The sequence below is a fragment of the Schistocerca piceifrons genome, chromosome 6 (assembly GCF_021461385.2).
Source record: "Schistocerca piceifrons isolate TAMUIC-IGC-003096 chromosome 6, iqSchPice1.1, whole genome shotgun sequence".
In the NCBI taxonomy this organism is placed as follows: domain Eukaryota; kingdom Metazoa; phylum Arthropoda; class Insecta; order Orthoptera; family Acrididae; genus Schistocerca; species Schistocerca piceifrons.
In genome coordinates, this window is record NC_060143.1 from 175,910,523 (window position 1) to 175,916,591 (window position 6,069).

Genomic DNA, 6,069 nt, shown 5'->3' on the forward strand with positions numbered 1-6,069 from the left:
TTCTCTGTGCAACTGTCCGGTATGTCGTGGTCTTGTATGGCAAGACCTTACCTTACACGTGAAAAGCCAGCGAGTTTTGTACACTTCTGACACAGTCAGAAGTTGCTTGCTGATGGATAGTGGCATATCATCAAATTCAGCACGAAGGTAGACAAGTTGCGATACAAGCGCGAAGGCCCCCACAGCCAGAGTCAGTTCGTATAAAATCCTTTTGGGCCTTACGCCATGTCATTTTGAAACTAAAACTACTATCAAAACCGACCATTTTTGCATCAGTCTTTCCAGCGCAACTAAACTACTCGTTCGTGAGTATGGTTTCCCCTGTATACTGTCTTATACCGGTTGTCAAGCGACAACTTTCGTCACTACTCCGTACGTCAGTGGGCAGTTCCAAGTCAAGACGCCTGACGGTGGGCAGCAGAGAAGGACGCTCTTGCCTGTGCTATTCTAGCAGATGACTGGCAGACAACAGCACATCGGCAACTTGTATCCAGGGCTACATTTTCCTGCAGCAAAAAATCAATGCTGCATTTCAAATCTCTCGTGTGCACTTGTTTCTGTTGGTGAATCCCGGTGTGGAGGGGCGCTGGCTGGCGAACATACTTAGAGGATCGCTGGCAGCCAGGCTGTCAGCAACTTATTGCCGACTGAAAAAGGAGGCACATGCAGAAGACGATCTCAAGGGATCACAAGGCAGTCGACCTTAAGAGGACTATTGGGCAGACGGATGAAACTTCGGTTTTAATAGTTGTTTTAGCTTAAAAAATTACACGGTCTAATGCACAAAAGTATTTTACTCAAATAGAAATGTTATGTTTGCTTCCTAAGTGCTATGGTTAAAATTTTTTAATTATTAAGTGGTTTGACAGATACAGTCCCCAAGATCCTCAGGTATGGCAGTCAGGTGAGCTTCTTGTCGCTAGTAATACCAAGAAATCTCGTCATTTCACCAAAGGTTGGAGTGGAGTCCATTTTCACTTCAAAAGATGTATACAGCCGAAAACTGAACAACCTGTTTATTCTCCCCATTCCTCCGGCTTCCTGTCACCAATAAGTGTCGTGTGCTTACTTTAAGAGTGGAGAAAGAACTAAAAATTTACGACCATCCCTTGCTGTGGACATAATAGTGTTACAAAAGAGGTGACAATAGTCGTGGAATACCTCCTAACATCTTCTTGGACCTTCTTTTTCCCGGTTTAGTGCAGTATCCCGACATGGCAAGGACTCAACAAGCTGTTGGAAGCCATCTGTAGAAATATTGAGCCCTGCTGCCTCTGCAGCTTCCATAATAGTGAAAATGTCGGCGGTGCAGGATTTTGTGCACAAATTGACTCCGCGATAATGTCCCATAAATGTCCAATGGGATTCATGGGTGCATGGCTTCTTGGGGGTCTGCGCCACACTCGAACCCTACTATCAGCCACTGACAACAGAAATCGGGACTCATGTGACCGGGCAACAGTTTGCCAGCCGTCTGGGGTCCAACCGATAATGAGACTGGGAGAGGCGCTACAGGCGATGTTCTGTTAGCAAAGTCTCTCGCGCCGGTCGTATGCTGCCATAGCCCATTAATGCCAAATTTCGCTCCACTGTCCTAGGTGATGCGTTCGTCGTACATCCCACATTGATTTCTGTGGTTATTTCACACAGTGTTACTTGTCTCTTACCACTGACAACTCTACGCAAACGTCGTTGCTCTCTGTCTTTAAGTGAAGTCCGTCGGTCCCTGCGTTGTCCTTGGTGAGAGGTAAGGCATGAAATGTATTCCCATCGTGCAGTCATAATCACATGGGAAACCTTTTCACATAAATCAACAGAGCATAAATGATATCACCGCCAATGCAATGATCTTTTATACCTTGTGTACGCGATACTGTCGCCATCCGTATATGTGCCTATCGCTAACCCATGGCTTGTGTCACCTCAATACGTAGCCGAAAGTGAACAAGTCTTGCGTTTTTTGTTTGCTACTTGTAACGTAACTTGTGTTAGGAATAATTTAAGAAATGGAAATAGGCTAAATGAGAAGAATGCGTCACAGGCGTACTTGCAGGAGGACGAACTGTCGCAGTTGGGAAATAGAATCTTCAAGACATACACAGCTGGATACCTGGGGTGCAGAGTAGATAAAGATGATAGGCTCACGTAAGGCACTGAAACAGGAACACGGCCAGAAGGGGGTTTAGGAAAATAAATTACAGCCAGTCTCCATGAGTGTAAAAGCTGTTTCTAGTTGTGAATGTTAATATGAGTCTAAAATAGTAAAGAAACTCGCGAGACAAACTCCAATCGGCGCAATGTATGAGGAAATTCGCGCCAGGCACGTATACACTCTTAGTCAGTTCTCTTAAATGTGAAACAAATCGGGTTACAATTCATTTCTCGTCTTTGTAAGAGCATTTTCGATGTTAGGATTACGGCTCTGCTACTGTGAATAGCACCTGTTATGCTACTCTGAGATTTTACTCGTATTATTGCGTATTGACATTAACAGGAAACGGGATTCAACATGAAATACATTTGCCATTTAGTGTTAACAGTGATGATGTACAAAAACAGCTCCAAGCTCTTTCTGCACTTCCTATTTATTTCATTCCTCAGCGACTTGTATTTCTCTATTCCTGAGTTTCCCGTAATTTTTTTGTACTACCTCCTTACATCGATCAACTGAAGGATCTCTTGTTACCCACCTTCTTTCTACCTATGTTTTTCTTTCCAACTTCTGTTATGGCCCTTTTTAGAGATGTCCATTCCTCTTCAACTGCACCCCCTACTGAGCTTTTCCTTACTGCTGTATCTATAGCCTTAGATAACTTCAAACGTATCTCCTCATTCCTTAGTACTTCCGTACCCCACTTCTTTGCGTATTGATTCTTCCTGACTAATTACTTAAACTTCAGCCTACTCTTCATCACTATTATATTGTGATCTGAGTTCATATCTGCTCCTGGGGCCGGCCAGAGTGGCCGAGCGGTTCTAGCCGCTACAGTCTGGAACCGCGCGACCGCTACGGTCGCAGGTTCGAATCCTGCCTCGGGCATGGATGTGTGTGATGTCATTAGGTTGGTTAGGTTTAAGTAGTTCTAAGTTCTAGGGGACTGATGACCACAGCAGTTGAGTCCCATAGTGCTCAGAGCCATTTGAACCATTTTTTTGCTCCTGGGTACGCCTTAAAATCCAGTATCTGATTTCAGAATCTCTGTCTGACCATGATGTAATCTTCCTGGAATCTTCCCTTTTCACCTGGCTTTCGTCCGAGTATACTTCCTCCTCTATAGTGGTGACTAATAATAGCTAAAATTTATTACAGAATTCAATTAGTCTTTCTCCTCTCTCATTCCTTGTCCCAAGCCCACATTCTCCCGTAACCTTTTCTTCTACTCCTTCCTCTACAACAGCACTGAAGTTCTCCACGACTATTATATTTTCATCTCCCTTTACATACTGTATTACCCTTTCAATATCCACATATACTTTCTCTATCTCATCATATTCAGCTTGCAACGTCAGCAGGTATACTTGAACTGTCGTTGTCGGTGTTGGTTTGCTGACGATTCTGATAAGAACAACCATATCACTGAACTGTTCACAGTAACACATTTTCTGCCCTACCTTCCTATTCATAACGAATCCTACTCCCGTTATACCATCTTCTGCTGCTGTTGGTATTACACTGTACTCGTCTGACCAGAAATCCTTGTCTTCTTTCCACTTCACTCCACTGACCCATACTATATCTAGATCGAGCCTTTTCAGATTTTCTAGTTTCCCTACCACGTTCAAGCTTCTGACATTCGACGCCCCGACTCGTAGAACGTTATTCTTTCGTTAATTATTCAGTCTTTTTCTCATGGTCACCTTCCCCTTGGCAGCCCCCTCACGGAGATCCGAAAGGGAAACTATTCCGGAATATTTTGCCAATGGAGAGACCATCGTGACACTTTTCCAATTACAGGCCACATGTCCGGTGGATACACGTTACGTGTCTTTAATGCAGTGGTTTCCAATGCCTTCTGCATCCTCATGCCATTCATCATTGCCGATTCTTCCTCCTTTAGGGGCGGGTTCCCGCCCCTCGGACAAGAGAGTGCCTTGAACCTCTGTCCGCTCCTTCGCTCTCTTTGACAAGGCCGTTGGCAGAATGAGGGCGACTTTCTATGCCGGAAGTCTTCGGTCGCCAATGCTGATTATTAATCAAAGTTTAAGCAGTGGCGAGTTTCAAACCCGGGACCGAGGACGTTTTGATTACTAATCAAAGACGCTACCCCTTCTAACATTTTCAGTGAACTGGAATTTGCAGTGCTGTACGAAGTGGCCTCCTGATTCATCTCTGGCCACCCATACGACGCTTGATGGAACCAGAACCATGCCTCGCCTAAGGCCATCACTGAACTTATAACAGGGACACAGTGTCTCATTATTAGTTTCACAGCACACGAATGGTGTGATGTTTCGCTGTTGAGCTAATACATCCTTGCCTCCGACTAAGACAGCGACAAAGCTAATACCGAGTAGTGCCCTATTGACACTGCCAACTGAATACACCGGTATCATGTTTTTATGGGAAGTAAGTCACCTCTTGAGACCTCTCTCATCATTTTGCTATAGACACGCCACAAACTTCCACCCCCCCCCCCCCCCCCCCCCCCCCCGATCGTGACCTACGTATCTAGCGTATCTAATGTCCTCTACGTTCTAGGCCAAGTCTTCTGCCTTGGAACATTTGGGGTGGTTGGGCAAACATGATGCGTGATCGATCCAATGGATTGATTCCTTCTACCACATTTGATACCACCTCTAGCTCAATGTATGAAAGACTCAACATCTTGGTGATGATTTTAACCATATTCATGTTGTTGTTGTTGTGGTCTTCAGTCCTGAGACTGGTTTGATGCAGCTCTCCATGCTACTTTATCCTGTGCAAGCTTCTTCATCTCCCAGTACTTACTGCAACCTACATCCTTCTGAATCTGCTTAATGTATTCATCTCTTGGTCTCCCTAAACGATTTTTACCCTCCACGCTGCCCTCCAATGCTAAATTTGTGATCCCTTGAATCCTCAGAACATGTCCTACCAACCGGTCCCTTCTTCTTGTCAAGTTGTGCCACAAACTCCTCTTCTCCCCTATTCTATTCAATACCTCCTCATTAGTTACGTGATCTACCCATCTAATCTTCAGCATTCTTCTGTAGCACCACATTTCGAAAGCTTCTACTCTCTTCCTATCCAAACTATTTATCGTCCATGTTTCACTTCCATACATGGCTACACTCCATACAAATACTTTCAGAAACGACTTCCTGACACTTAAATCTATATTCGATGTTAACAAATTCCTCTTCTTCAGAAACGCTTTCCTTGCCGTTGCCAGTCTACATTTTATATCCTCTCTACTTCGACCATCGTCAGTTATTTTGCTCCCCAAATAGCAAAACTCATTTACTACTTTAAGCGTCTCATTTCCCAATCTAATTCCCTCAGCATCACCCGACTTAATTCGACTACATTCCATGATCCTCGTTTTGCTTTTGTTGATGTTCATCTTATATCCTCCTTTCAAGACACTGTCCATTCCGTTCAACTGCTCTTCCAAGTCCTTTGCTGTCTCTGACAGAATTACAATGTCATCGGCGAACCTCAAAGTTTTTATTTCTTCTCCACGGATTTTAATACCTACTCCAAATTTTTCTTTTGTTTCCTTATTCGTATCTTCAGCAAACGGCTCCCTCACACGCTGTTCATGCCCCTAAGGAATGTCTTACAGTCACCTCATACCCCTGTCCAGGATCATTTGTTTGCATAGTTTTTGATGGAAGCTTTTTACAGTGTCTCATGATACTGTTGCCCTGACCGTCAGTTGAACCAAACTGCCTCTAGGGCACGGATACAACATCTGTAAGATTTTGACATCCCCTAATCGAAACACTTCCTTCTGCGGATTGAACAGTACTAAATAGTACAAAAACTGTACTGCATCAATAATAGACTCCACTGAGAACACTTACTCCTTCATCATTCCTAAAAGAGGTTGAGGTAACACAGAAAATCATTTACTCTATTGCACTGCC